This window comes from Ascaphus truei, chromosome 1 (assembly GCF_040206685.1).
Source record: "Ascaphus truei isolate aAscTru1 chromosome 1, aAscTru1.hap1, whole genome shotgun sequence".
NCBI lineage: Eukaryota > Metazoa > Chordata > Amphibia > Anura > Ascaphidae > Ascaphus > Ascaphus truei.
In genome coordinates, this window is record NC_134483.1 from 343,012,747 (window position 1) to 343,029,241 (window position 16,495).

A 16,495-nucleotide genomic window follows, 5' to 3' on the forward strand; every position below is an offset into this window, starting at 1 on the left:
CAAATAAATAGAAGATACCATGGCTCTTTAGTTCTCCAAAGGGGCCAGATCAGAAACCAATTAGCGTGGAAGGGCCACAAGCTTATTGTAACCTTAGATTCGTTCAAAGACAAACATTATTATATTAAACCATTTTGCAAGTATTTATAGCATCTGTATCATATATTTACATTACCCTAACTTAGAAGTGAGTTTCAATGTGAAAATTGCACTTAGCTGCCTAAGCAACTAGTATGGAATCAGTAGGAGCAGAGTCCAAGGGCTCCACATGAAAGGCTCTGCTCTATCCTCTGTGTCTTAAAAAACAAGTTATCTTTATTTAGTGGTGGGGGGAAACTGTTTCGGTCAGATTTTAGAAAAATGTGTGGAATATTTATGCCTAGAAAGTATAAAGGGAGACGGTCCATACACTACATCAATTTTTATTTAAGTACAAAGTGGAAACATTAGTATGTCAATAAAAAAGTATTGGTATAATTGGGCTGTAAATTAAAAAAAAAAAAAAAGTGCTACTCTTTACCCCCTAGTGCCAACACACTTCGAGTACTGCTAGGGCAGCTAACAGGGAATGAGAGCCAGGTATGATGGAGGAGGAGACCCAGCTGGGCAACCATGGAGGTCGAACCCGACATCGTGGTCAGCCGCATACTTTTTGATAAAGGGACGCAGGTCCCAAAACGCGTCAAAGTGACCATGTACTTTTGTTTGACCACTCAATAAAGCGTTTTTATTCATTACTGGTTGCAGCCCCCTCCTTCTCTTCGGTAGTGCTCCGCCAAGGCCCCCCTGGGACCATCCTTCCTTTAATTTAAATGCCTTGGGGAAGAGCGCGGGACCTCTGCAACCGCCCATGCCCCCTCCCTCCCCCAAAAAAAATCTCATGCGCCCCTTAGTTTGCGCACCGTTGATCTAAGAGACACGCTCACCTTACCTTGGCATGGATCATATATAAAAATAAGGTCCAGATCCCCATGTTACAATAATACAGAATATTGTCACACATATGGGGTCACAACAGACCCAGTAAAATGAGTTGTCGCTCCGGATTCACCCCTTTCCTTCCAGTAAATTGGTGACATGCACCAATCAACAGAGATGTCCAAGTAATTAAAAGTGTTTAAGACATATCAAACGAATCTGAAAATTTTGGGCAAAATTTTTTTTTCTCAACTTGAAATCCATATACCATACACAACCCAGAGATCACACCGCTCTACAAGCAACAGAGTCAAAATCAGTGATAATAAGTATGGCCTGGGTCCCCCTTGTCCCCTGTTTGTCCCCTTGCCTTTCCATAGGCAGCAGTGGCTGGGGAGAGTGTGAGGGGAATGCGCAGTAGCAAGCGCAAACGGTATAGCACAGCAGGGGAACTACAAGTCCCAGCAGCCTCAGGGGCTGCAGACCACATGTTGCCAGGCAGGGCCGCCAACTGGGGGGGGGGGGGGGGGCGGTGGCTGCAGGATCGCTGGGGGGGGGGGGGGAACAAGGCTAGGGTTCCCAAGTGGCTTGTCCAAAAATACTGGACACAATGCTAAAATATGACCCTCCCAATACAAATAAAAAGTACCCGACACCCCCAACCCCCCCCCCGCATACATATATAAAATACCCCAACCCCCCCGCATTACATATATCAAATATCCCAACCCCCCCGCATTACATATATCAAATACCCCAAACCCCCCGTGTTACATATATCAAATACCCCAACCCCCCCATTACATATATCAAATACCAGAACCCCCCCGCATTACATATATCAAAAACACAACCCCCCCGCATTACATATATCAAAAACACAAACCCCCCCGCATTACATAAATCAAATACCCAAACCCCCCCCCGCATTACATATATCAAATACCCCAAACCCCTCGTATTACATATATCAAATACCCCAACCCCCCATCCCATTACATATATCAAATACCAGAACCCCCCCGCATTACATATATCAAATACCCCAACCCTCCCCGCAATACATATCAAATACCCCAACCCCCCCCCGCAATACATATATAAAATACCCCAACCTCCCCGCAATACATATATAAAATACCCCAACCCCCCCGCAATACATATATAAAATACCCCAACCTCCCCGCAATACATATATAAAATACCCCAACCTCCCCGCAATACATATATAAAATACCCCAACCCCTCAATACATATAAAAAATACCCCCCCCCCCCCAACAAAAAAATGTTTTTTGTCTCAGAAATGGGATATGTCTCAGGTAAGGCTTGGTGGCTGGGGGGGTGGTGTACCGGTGGCTGCAGAGGGCTGGTTGTTGGGGGGGAGGGGGCAGTGACTGGCGGTACTGGGTGGGGGGGCCGGCGGAGCCCGTTGCTGCGTCTGTGGGGGGTGGGTCTGCGGGGGGCAGGGCCGGTGGTTTGCGGTAATGCGGTAGGGGGGACCGGCCGCGGGGGATGGCGTGCTGGGGGGGAGGCCAGGGAGCAGCCTGGCGACACTACAGGGGCCCGGCGGCACCTGGCGGTGCTGGGGGGGGGGGGCGCCACGGTAGTGACACTGTGCTGTGGGGGCGGGAGCAGCCTGACAGCACTGCGAAGGCCCGGCGGCACTCCGGGGGGGCGGGCGGCCACCGGGGCGAGCGTGACGATGCTGCGGGGGGGGGGGGGGGGAGGTGCGATGCTACGGGGGCCCGGCGGCAGGCACCTCTTCCACGAGCCTACTCCCGTATGCGCCGGGCCTCCCTCACACGCTGGCACGCCGGAAGCTTAGTCAGCTGCTGACTTCCAGCGCTGCCAATAGGGAGACCCGACACAGAGTGTTTTTTTTTTTTTTTTAATTAACTGGCACCCGGCCGGGCCCCCCTGACACATGGCAGTGAAAGTTCTGTCAGTTGGAGCCAGGACAGAGAAAGGTAAAGTAGGGTCTTGGTGTCAGTGCCACCAGACTAGGCCAGATTAACCCTTTAGGTCCAAGATAGGCCCCGCTCACCTAATCACCTAATCAGACTGTGGCAGCTACAGGGAAACCCCTAGCTAGGGACATTTCTCCTGTAGCTGTATACAGTTAGTGTATAGTGCCATTTGAAGACGCCATGCAGCGATTTGCGGACCGCGGTCTGGGGCAGAACCACCACCGCCCTATCATAGACTATCAAAGGTGAGACCCTCCTACCGGAGTTCACCCCATGCAGAGGCTTCACTGACATCGACGTTGCAGGATCAGTGGATCCCTTTATATTTTCGGCCATACCCGGGTGCTGGAGGACCTAGGCAGGTACCTCACAACGTGCACCAACTATACTTTCAGTTACTGTGGCAGCGCTGTCTCACACATTGGGTGGGTTGGCTCTTGTGGACACCAGGGAGGTTGGGTGCCCAGGGGCCCCTCAATACTTTGGGGAAATCCCATCAGGGGTGGGCACTACAGATGTAGGGCACCGTGGGGCTACGGCCGTGCGAGGCCTATATTGTATGTGGGTTAATTATATATCTAGTTGTACCTGTGTTCAGTACAGGCATACCCCACATTAACGTACACAATGGGACCGGAGCATGTATTGAAAGTGAAAATGTACTTAAAGTGAAGCACTACCTTTTCCCACTTATTGATGCATGTAATGTACTGCAATCGTTATATACGTGCATAACTGATGTAAATAATGCATTTGTAACAGGCGCTATAGTCTCCCCGCTTGTGCACAGTTTCGGTACAGGTAGGGAGTCGGTATTACTGTTCAGGACGTGCTGACAGGCGCATGCGTGAGCTGCCGTTTGCCTATTGGGCGATATGTACTTACTCGCGAGTGTACTTAAAGTGAGTGTACTTAAAGCGGGGTATGCCTGTAAATTGTTATTAAATACAAGTGTGGGATCTTATTGCATTGGTTCCTGTGAAGGGGCAATCCGGCACTGTCCCTCACAGGTGGAGGCACTGTCACTAGATGGATCAGGTACACCCTAGGCTCCCAGCAGCGGAGGTTCAGGCCTCCTGTGAGCCACAGGTAAAGGATCACACACTCAGTAGCCGCCACATTTCCCATAGAGTGGGGGAATCAGCGCTACATAAGAAATAAGTAATATATGCTTGGGCCTAATTGCCTCTGTAATGGAAATGGGATGCTACCTGTGTACTGAGGGACAATTGGTAACCAATTAGAAAATCATATAACAAGAGTTCAAAGGATCTTCAAAAGAAGTACATTTGTGGTGCACGCCTAAGGCCTCGTTCAGGGTGCTGGCTTCGGAGGGAGGGCGTGCTGACGTGCTTGCTGCAGTGAGAAACAAAGTATTCAATTTGAATACTTGTTTTCAAGGTAGCTACTGCCCTGCCTCCGAAGCCAGGCGTTGCCGCTGACGACAGCTCAGTAAACGAAAATTTCGTTTCTTGGAGCTGAAGCCGCGTCACAGGGACCAAGGCAGCCAATGAAATCATTCTTCAGAATGATTTCATGGCTGCAGCTTGGATACTTTAACCCTGCCGCCTGTAGCCCCGCCCCCTCCCCAACGCTAAAAAGTCAGCTGGGGGATAATCACATGTCGCCAGCAAACTCCCAGCACTGCCTCCCGCACGCCCCCCCTCCGAGTCCTCAGCTGCCTCCCTGAACGAGCCCTAAGGCTCACTAAAATAAATCACAACAAATACATAAGTGAATCAGTGACAATGTGAAAACCGACATTTAATGTTTTAAAACCATAGGAGTGTGTGGCTGTGACATGTTTGTTGAAACAAAATTATTATTTTTTTGTCTGAGGGACAGAGATATGCGACTGTCTAATGTAGACACTGTTGGTAATAGCGCTGGTATATATTAAGGTGTTAATACTATTTGAAAGACACCAGCAGTGTCACCAGCAGTTGATCCTTTTGACCACTCCCTTGAGCTGTAACAATGTTTTAAGTAGTAACAAAAGGTTACAAATTAGATGATCCTAGATACAGTGTAATACAATAGGCAGCTACCCTTGCAGATGGAATTAGCCTCCGAAAGATAGATGAACACTGTGTCTCGGACAGAAAAGATGCAGCTCCTGTATGTACAGAGTGAGTGGTTGCTTAATTCCTCAATGAAATCCCATCAGGGAGCTGTTCATCTATCTTTTAGAGTCAATTTACTTACATCTGCAAGGTTAGCTGTGTATTGTATGTGGTGGGATATGTCACGATATTCTATCATTGCATCCTATGCAAACTCTGAATTGGTGAGTAACCGCAGGTTAGGTTATGCTATCACTAGGAACAATGAGACTTGCTAAATCTATAATCATCCTTTAAGTGAAAATGTCAATTCTTTGTGTTCAATGAATGCAAGTGTTTTATTTTCCTTGTAGGCATGCAGAATTGTACTATCTTATTAGGAACTTGCAGTCCCTTAAAGGTTCGATCTCTGGTAGTGAACCCAAAAAACATTTAGTAAAGAATTTAATAATCTAATATAGACATTCTTAAATAAAATATTTGGACTGCTTTTGTTTCCTTGAACATTAAGCACAACCCTTTTTTCTCATAGGCCTCTGAATGTTGGAGTATTTGTCAATCAAGTGTTTGCTCAAGCCTTATCTCACATTTTTCGTTAACAATGAGCCAATAATGGAGGGAAGAGGAGTTTGCCTGTGCAAACCCTTGTCGAACACACCATGAGGAGGAGCCAGAGGAAATGAAACACCTTCCAAGTCTCAGCACACAATGTTTACAAACTTAAAAAATGTATTTAAAAAGCTCCTTAGGTGTTGGATTTTTTTGTAATAAGGCATCAAATACCCACATTTAAACAGGTCATGTGTATATTTGGATCCTACGAAGCCGGGCCGGTATAGACCATACAAATTGCTGTCCAAGTAAATAGTCAGGGGGTTCACTTTGCCAAGTAGAAAGGGGATTCCACATAGAATAAAGAATTGACATAAACTCGTATCTGACCAGCAAGGAAAAGTTTAACATTTGCGTCTGACCACCAAAGAAGAGTTTAAACATATTTAAATACACTTATGATTTCATTTATTTTCAGAAAGTGTCAACCACCTAAATGTAATCTCGGTTGCCAACATGTTGGCTATGATTTAAACATACTTGGTTTTCCTATTATTTGCATGTTTATTTAATATCTGTCCATGTTCTAGTTGATATTGCTGTTCATGAATATGTAAGTCTTTACATGTATATGGGATATAGAGTATTCATGTATAGATGTGCCTATATGGGTGGCAGCCCACTGGAATACCTGCAGTCTGACCCATCCTGGTTGCGAAGTGTTCCTGCTCATGCTTGATTCAACCATTTCATAGCAGACGGGTCAACAACCCCTTTCAAGGTAATGTACTGTAGTCCTCTCATTTTAGATTTGATATGTGCTCTGAATAAATATTCCTTCTTTGGTTAGGTCCCCAGTGGCTGCTGCTATGTGCGCCACACAACAGAGCACAGCCCTCCATGGGACAGGCCCCTGTCGGTGTGTGTGCGCCGCACAAGCCGCGATGCGCGACCGCCTTGGCCAAAAGACATTTTGCGTGGTTGCCGAGCATTGGCCATGTCATGGCGGCGGTTCAGCCAATGAGGGTGAACCAGCTGTGTGACGTCATCACCACACCCCCTCCCCATTCGTTGGATCACCTGCTCTCCACTTCAAGCACAACCGAAGACCACAGGTCGCAGCTGAAACGGGGGCAGCGCCGCCAGATGCTCCGGCGCGCGTGCAGCCGTGACCATTGGGGCCATAGCCTTAATGATCTTTTTGTATATACACACCAGCAAATATATATATATATTTTTAAAGTAGCATTTCAGATTTGCAGAAGTATGGAATGCATGATGCATGTTAGAATCTCAAGTTAAGTTTGCCCCAAAGCAATGACCCATGCCACTTTGTGTTTGAAAAGTATCTCAAAATACATCAGACGTTTAAAGTTACAAATATCACATTTTTGTTTTATACATACTTTTCACTGGGGGGACGCTAAAAGCTAATGTATGCTATTTTTAACTACAGGGACACCCATTTTCTCAAATACTCAGCAGTCTACTTACCAGTATATCTCCCTCCATGGCAAAGTGCAAAGAAGAAGCTAATGCTCAAAGTGCAAATGCTAATAAACACGTGATTAACAGTATTAAACACGTAACACTATTAAACACGTAATTAATAGTAACAATATTATTAATGATGTAAAAAAGTGCTATTATAAACACAACAGGGTGATTACAACCGTAATCAATAATGAATAATATACATACAGTATGTGTATAAACGAGGCTGCTTAGGAAAAGGACTGACCAATGCAGGTCAGGAAAATGTACATGCAACAAATATATTTATACGTGGGAGCATTTCTTGAAGAATAAGGGGACAGATCGATGGGTCGGGTGTTTACCTCCTCTTATGGTCCTGGTTCAAGCACTTAATACTAAATATCAAATATTCATTGTCCATCCTTATTAAATATTTCTGCACCCGTAGCCCAGCTTGTAGTATCAATGCACTATCTTCAGAGGTTGACATTCGGCAGTTCAGAGATTTTTTTTTTTTTTTCTTCATATAGGGGATTTTTTTGTATAAAGAATATCCATTATTTCAATCACTGTTTGTGGTGGTATCCAGGTTAGGTTATATTATCCATTTATGCTCGGGGTCATATATCACCATAAAGTTATCATGTATAGATAGCCTTTGCAGAATAGGCAATACCGTTTAATGACATATTTTACAGTGTGCTATTCCCATATAGTATAGATATACATGGGCATACATACATTAATCAACATATTGACTTATGACACATTGTGTATTCATTGTTGTATTGATCGCTTGGTTGTTTAGATTATGTTATGTAGGTAATTTATGTCGTTTTATGTATTTGTATTCTATGTTTCCAACATGCTATGCAGATATCTATTAGTTTTATATCATTCAAATTGAGAACCAATGCATGAATATTAGGCTGATTGCTGTGGGTATAAATTCAGAGACATACTATACCATACACCCCATAGGAAGGGACGTAGTCACGAAATGTGTAGGGTTACAGGTGAACATTTTCACATCAGTTGATACCTGGATACATGCACACGATCCCACACACACTGGCTGAGCGGCTTGGGCGAAAAATCTCCATCCATCCAAGATCACAGAGTTCCCTGCACAGAGCATACATGCGGCACCGAAATATCTACGAATACCTTCTCTGCATAGGCGTCCTGGAGGGAAGTAATTGCGGATCATCTGCAGCCTACCGAATCGGACAGAGATCGTATCCTACTGTATGTGCATGTTTTTATCCTACTTTTTGTAAGTAGGGTTTCATTTTTTGAACACCAGTGTCACACATCCTGTCTGATCCAGTTATATTTGATTGTTTTTTTACATTTTATTAAATTGTTGCATATCTAGCATTTCAGTGATTGTTGCTGTGTGTGTTTGTCAGTCTTTTGTAGCTAGTCCTTCGTTGTTGGTCTGTTTGATGATTATGGTCATGTCCCACTAGTATCTGTACCTGGTTAGCAGTATACACTATGATTTCTCTATGTGCTTGTTTCCACATGTCCTGAGAGCATCTCCATGGTCATCTGTGGCACACCCAGACCTACCAAACTTGACTTACGTGCATGGTTTGATCCTTTCTTACTACTTTGATATCTGGACTTTACTTCAGAGGCACCGGAATATATTTGTTGCCTTCCTCCATGGCAAACAAAACAGCTGCTAAATCTCATCTTGGGTGGGAAAGAGTTCGATCTTATGAATAATGAACCGGTACTACCCGTGTTCTATTTCCTACCCAAGATCCATAAGAACCTAACTAATCCCCCAGGGAGGCCGATTATATCAGGGATTGGGTCATTAACTCAAAATCTTTCGGTATATATAGATTTCTATCTTCAGAAATATGCCACAGGTGCCGAATCATACTTGAGAGACACAACACAAGTTTTGACGTTATTATCAGACCTACAGTGGAAGAAAGAATATACGTTAGTCACATGTGACGTCAAATCACTCTACACCTGCATCAAAAACACAGATGGACACGAGGCAGTTAGGAGAACTATGGAGAGATACATCCATCCCTGAGGAACACAGAGACTTCTTGCTAGAAAGCATCAGGTTTGTGTTAACACCCAATGCGTTTTGGTTTGATGGCTCTCTTTTCTTGCAGAAATGTGGGACTGCAATGGGGACTAGGTTCGCGCCAAGTTATGCTAATATATTTATGGCTGATTGGGAAGCCGAGAACATATGGATGGGCAACCCTTTTGGCGCAGACCTAGTCCTCTGGAAGAGATATATAGATGATATCATCTTCATTTGGCGAGGTAGTGAGGAGTCACTAGAGTCTTTCTTGGCACACATTAATTGTAATAATGTGAATCTAGAATTTACATCAGAAAAGAGCAAAAACAGTATTAACTTTTTGGATTTAACTATTTATGTTGAAGAGAATGTTTTAAAAACCAAAACTTACTTCAAGGCAGTGGATGCCAATATTTTTTTACTCAGTAGTAGCTGTCATCATCCAAAATGGTTGAGGAATATTCCATATGGGCAGTTTCGTCGGATTCGGCGAAACTGCACTGATAATGAAGTATATAAAGATCAGTCTAAGGTATTGAAAAAACGGTTCCTAGATAGGAACTATGATGAGAGCATCATTGATAAAGCCTTGGAGAGGACAGCATAATTAACCAAAACTGACCTGTTGGTTCCAAAAACAGCAGAGAATAACAAAGATTTTATAGTTCCATTCGTCACTCAGTACAATAGAGAAGCACCAAGGATTAGCAAAATTGTGAAGAAACACTGGCATATACTGAAAAGAGACCCAGTCTTGACGGAGTACCTCCCCCAGGCCCCTAGGATTATTTTTAGGAAAGCAGCTAACATCAAGGGTAAACTAGCACCAAGTGATTTTAGGCAGGAGAAACAAACTGATATCCAACAGTGGTTACCCAAACCCATTGGATTTTTCAGTTGCTTTGCATGTAAAGCCTGTAAACAGGCAACAAAGGAGAAAAATACATTCTGTTCTAAAATTACAACGAAATGTTTTAACATTAATCAATTTATTGACTGCAGACTCACTTATGATGTATATCTACTAGAATGCCCATGTGGACTCCAGTATGTGGGACGCACAAGACCTTTGCGGATCCGCATACTGGAGCACATGGGCAATATACGTAAACAGCTCCAGACACATAGTGTATCCCAACACTTTAGTCTGGTACATGGAGGCAACCCTAGTGGCCTGACCTTCAAAGGTATTGAAGCAGTAGCCGCCAACTGGAGGGGAGGCGACAGGCTTAGGCGCCTCTGCCAAAGGGAGACCCATTGGATATACACATTGAAGACACTGGTCCCTAATGGATTGAATGTTGATAATCGACCTGGGGGCTTTTATTTAATTTTTATGCTACCTTTAATCTGCTAGTCTATTTCATAAATGGGTTTATAGAATCGGGGTTATATTATATGCAGAGGTTGATATAGGGTGTCTGTTCACCCATGGCCCCTAGGGGCTGCTATTCATTAAATTGGATTTGTACTTAATGAGGACTGAAGCGCTCTACTATAAGGTTTCTGCTGCGTGTATGGTAGATCCGACTATGCACACGCTTGCTGCCTACTGACACTCTGAAGTTTTTTCTATTGATTTCTCAAGACAGTTGTACTAATCAATGTTTATTTAATTTTAAGATAACTGGATACTGAAGGGTTATTTTTTGACAAAATCTCTTTATTGAAATCTGTTTTGTAATCCATTTTGTGTGGTCGGGTTACATTGTTATGTCATTTCGCATTGCATTTTTATGCTTTTTAATGTGCTTCAAAGCGTTTTTGAAATAATTTTTTATGGGGAATTATCTGTTTATGCAATGTGTTTTGAGCTGTCTATTTCTGAATTCCAGCTCTCCTTTGTTCGTCAAGGTGCTATTTACATTTGACCTGGAGAGATAAGGATATTAAATGTATATATATTTCATGTTATTATAACCTACACACCTGTGATATAAATGGGTGTTTGCATCTATCTGACTGATGCTCTCTATTATTAGAATCCCATAGCGTGATTTTGTATATGTGCTCTGTCTATTGACCTTTTATATTTCAGTTCTTAGGATTTTAAAATATTTGTATAAACTAAAGGTTGTAATATGTATCCAAGGAGGACTAATACCAAAAGGGGGGCTTATGTTCTGCCTAACATCTTTGTTTGAATCTGTTTGAGATGATCATAGGTTGGTTTATTGTGACTCATTAACTTAATATACTAATACATCGCATTTATATGCTTGGTGATATTATGTACAACTGTGCAAAGTATTTCTATGTATAGGGATACAATTCGAACATGCTAATTGATTTATATATGGGACATACTTTCCCTGAGTCATTTCACTTATTTTTATATTATGGATAAGGAGTTTAAGACATTTACACAATAGTGTTTGGTTGCTTTCTCATTTGTAATGTACTGTGATGCGGATGCTAGCACAGTTCGATTTTATGTTTATGAAAAGTTCTTCAAAGTAGGTGTATCTATAAAATATTTTGAATGTAAAAGGCATTTTAACAGTTTTTAAATCGCTTCCGATATGACTAAGTGCATTTGGTGAGAGGGATCTTTGCATTCATATATTCTGCCAATCTGTTTACAACGAACAGTGATGTCATCACTGGGGACAGCCAATGAGGCATGAGCCTGTATTGCAGCAGCAGGGTTCTTAATCAAACTTATTATGCATTTCCAACACATCAGATTCTGTTGGGACTAATTACAAACACTATTTAAGACATGTGGAACAGACGTAGCACTTCTATTGAGCCTGAGGAAGCCGTTTTACGGTGAAACGCGTTGCTCCATCTTTTTTCTTGGACTGTCACGAGGAGGCTTCTGTAGTGATCCGGCGACACTAATTTCTACCAGCTGAGCAGCTTGCTTCAAACCGGACGCGGAGGCGAAGCACTAGAGCTTGCAAGAGTCGAGATGGATCCCTTGTGTTGCTGACACTGACTTTCCGTACATGTGAGTGGACATTTGATGTCAGTCAAATATATTGTCATTTTTAATTTTGAACACTCGCTCCCATTTCTGGGTCTGGTGGAGATCCATGGCAGTGACATCATCCAGCTATCTGAAGACACCTTATCAGAAAGATATGGATGAATATAGGACTCTATTAAGAGGCTACATTTGACAAAGGACCCTTTATGAGCCTGCACTTACACATGGTCATGTAAGTATTATACTATTGTTATCTATTTGTCACCCACCTGGGGGGGGATGATGAGGGGGGTTAAATGAGATGATAATGGGGGTGAGGAGATGATGAGGGTAGTGGTGGTGGCGTGAGAGGATGAAGGTGGGTGAGATGATGAGGGGGTTTGCGGTCTGAGGGCCGTTCTATAGTGCATGCGCTTGCTGCGCCATGAGCGGCAGTTATAGTTGGCTGAGGTTAGTCAGCCTTTTTATAATGGTGCCGCGTGTGCGCACGGCAGTGAGCGTGTAACCAGCCGACGGGGGAAGATGAGGAAAATAAATATTTTGGGCTGCTACCTCAGCTGAAATGTGTGTGTATGTATGCATGTACAATGTTAATAAATATTTTATTAAAGTATTTATTTATTTCAAACGTATTTATAACACACACATATACATATATACACGCATACACATAGTACCTCACTCGCTCACAGCATACACATAAAAAGCATGTGTCACGTGCACGCGCATTCGCACAGGCACGCGCGTACACACACTATAGAACGGCCCTGAGAATTTATAAACTTGTTCAAACTGTGTTTAAATTTTTCACATGCGCAACATAATACCTCAATTTTTACATGGTGTGGCTATTTTCACTTCTAATTTGCTACACCTGTGGCTACATTGAAAAATAGGTTAGCCACCCCTGCCATAGGGGGTCTGAGAAGGTGGTCCTAACAACGTTTACCACTGCAGATTCACTAAGGAGAAAAGAAGATTACCCACCAATCCCCATTCATAGTTAGCACCTGAGGTTTGTTTTGCTAAATCTCAAGCAACATCATTGCTTGTAGCTTGCTACTGGGGGCCATTAAAATGCCCGACCAAAACACTGCCAATTTCAGTGTATCTGGGGGTCCCTGGAGCTCAAGAAAAAAAATTGTAAGGTCTTGCTCTGGCAACCAAACTGGCCCCAATCTTGTAAACAAAAAAAAAACAAAAAAAAGGGGGGTGGGAAGGTTTTAGATTGTTGCTTTTACACTTCTGCTTAAATCTGCAAGAAGCTTGTTAGTCAGATTCATTAAGCAGAGATGATTTCACAATTTTACACTTCTGAAACATTCTGGGCGAGGAGTGATGGTCCCCCACACAGAACACTACACATCCCATCATAATAAGCTGCATACACACCTACATAAGACATACGCTGCACACTTTTTGTGCTAAACCGGCACCTATTGAGACTAGCCAAAATATTTAAAACCAGAGACAGAACATAAAACACAGACAAAGCTCAGTTTTAGCACATCCAGTGAAACTCATACACGGTACAGTGCCTAAATATATATGTATAAATATCTATTAAGTAAAATGGTCTTTTAGTTTGACATTTTTGGCCAAAATTGTTGTAAGCCCCTGAGCCAACTTCACGGCAGACCACTTTTCCTGGTAATGTACAGGTTAACAAAGGCTTCAATCAGACTTAGAACCTTGTAACTAATATTGACAGATTTACTATAAATCATTCTTCCTGTTATTACACAGGTTACTAAGAATTTATATTAGCGTTGGGAATTGTGGTCTGCCGTGAAGTTGGCTCAGGGGCTTACAACAATTTTGGCCAAAAATGTCAAACTAAAAGACCATTTTACTTAATAGATATTTATACATATATATTTAGGCACTGTACCGTGTATGAGTTTCACTGGATGTGCTAAAACTGAGCTTTGTCTGTGTTTTATGTTCTGTCTCTGGTTTTAAATATATATTGCCATGCTCAGTAGCACTACTCTGTGACACTCATATGCTTATATATATGTTGTGGTTATTTTGGGAGTTCATAAGGAGCTTGTTAGGTGTCCAGTATAGACTAGCCAAAATAGTCACTTTGAAAAGGCCAGTGTGTAAAACCGTATACTTCAGTTTGATGGAGCAGAGAATATTCAGAGCAGTTCTCTTTCTGCTGCTTTATGTGGTAATTATCAGAACTTCAGCTAATTATACTGGTTGAGGTATTGATGATAGTTACTATATGTATACAGTACTACAAAAATCAAATTGCTCAACTGATGGTTTGGAAAGTTTCTAAGCAACCTGTAAACCAATTTGAATCAAATATCATGCTAATTGTATCACGACAAATAAACATGCTTCTACCTTTGAAGAAATACTGCAACACTGTGATAACAAAATGTTTTAGCAGTAAAAAAATAAAATAAAAAAAGGTTGCAGTATTCCTTCCAAACTGGAGTGCTGTTTCTCTAGGATTAAGTATTGATAACCACTTAATCTAAGTTTGGACTGATGTGCAGTATCGACATGTATTGCGAGTGCTCCTTTTCTTTAACCTTGCTTATCAAACACCTCAAAGTCATACCTTTTGCTCCAATGACATTTCTGAAACAGATAAAAAAAAATGTTTTATTCTTTGGAAGATTATGATTGAGTGAACATGTTCACACAATTATGACACTACAACTCAATATATTCTGCAGTACTACTCTCGCATTCTATGCTACTCTAAAGTGCCTTCTACTGAAGACGTATGGTACTCCATGACCTTTATATTTCTGGCATAAAACCTAATGCACTGAAGCCAGCATGCTGAACAATGAACATTGTTAAGCGTGACTTCAGCACCAGATCACATGTATTAACAAACATTTGCTTTTGGGGAGTTTTTGTTAATCAAGTGTTTTCTTTACCGAGACCATAATTTGGGTCTTATTCCATATAATCTGAAGCAGCCAGCAGGGGTATTGTCACCTACAAATTCCATTGACTTCTACTTCCTACTATATAAAATAAGGGCCACAATTTGTAAACCCTTTGGTTACCTTACCGGAGCACGACGGCCCAACCGGCAAATCATGATTGTGTCCTCTTCCACCTTCCTGTGTCTCAGATCGCACCCGATGTTCCATAGGAGCAGACCGCAACCTGCCTTGGAGAACCAGCACTGAAAAAGGGCATGACTTGGCCACTAAGTCATGTGGCCCCTGGAGTGCCAGACACCATGATGTACTCTATGTCCTGGGACTCCCAAAGTGTCCAACATATCATTGAAATTAGTATACTTGGATCCTATGAGGGAATGCCACCGTAAAACATTTTCTCCAAATATTCAGCTTGTGTTTGGGTCCTTCTTTCAAAATTAAGATGAATCAATATGGAGCGCTACTACACAACGGTTGCCAGATAACCGTTCATCCAATTTAAGAATCAAACACATTCCCACAATAACTGCAGCTCTTTCAATTCAGAACTACAATTCTCTTCTGATGGCTTGTGACGAGGGACATGGTGCCGAGTCATTAAAGTTGTAGCATGATCTACAGATTGATGCTATTTGAGTTATATTTCCTATAAGGAGAATACTTGCTTGTTTTTACTATCCCCGTTTCATCCATAGACACCTATTTATGACATTGATGTAGCAACAAATTTTGTTTCCCAAGACTCGGGTGGCTATTGTTTTTCTTCTGGATACTTTAGAACTTAAAACAGATCACCGACGTTGGACTTGCGCAAGCATTCTGCTTACAAAAGCAATGCGTTCAATGTTTGTTTTTCCGTTTGTCCAAAGCATAAAATCCAATAAACCAATTGGAAAGGCGTACCGGTGAAAATGATAAGCGCAGCACAGACCGAGTGCCTTCACTTTGTTGCATGTCTGACTCATGTTGCCAAGTTGGGACTATACCTTTAGAGCAGCGGTGCGCAAAGTGGGGGGCGTGAGACTCGCTGCGCGGGGTGCAGGGATTACAGAGGCCCCCCTCGCGCTTCCTCAAGGCATTTACATTAATGCTGGGGGAGCTGCAGGGCCTCTGTAAACCTTACTTACCTTGATTCAGATGCTCCTGGTGACGAGTCGCCATGGCAACGCGGCAGTCACGTGACGTCACAACGCCTGAATCAAGGTAAATGGGGGGCCGCGCAGGGGAAAAAGATTGCTCCCCCCCCCTGCTTTAGAGCACCAGTCTTGCCGATGGGCTAGTTAGCAGTGGAATAGATCTACATTATCGTCAGGCATCATTACAGGCGGCACAGGAACTTTCCTACAAACTTCTTGTAGTTGGCATTACTGCAGACTATGAATCACTGCAACGTGTCATTTGCACACGTCCCTTCTTAAACAATAAACACGTCCCTTCTTAAACAATAAACAGTAAAATGGTGTTGCGCCTGAATGCTTTCAATGTGTTTATGGTGCAAGGGAGGAGTGCTTAACTCCAGTCCTCAAGCCCTCCTCAACAGGTCAGGTTTTCAGAATATCCAAGCTTCAGCACAGGTGGGTTCAGAGGCCCAGTCAAAGACTGAGCCTC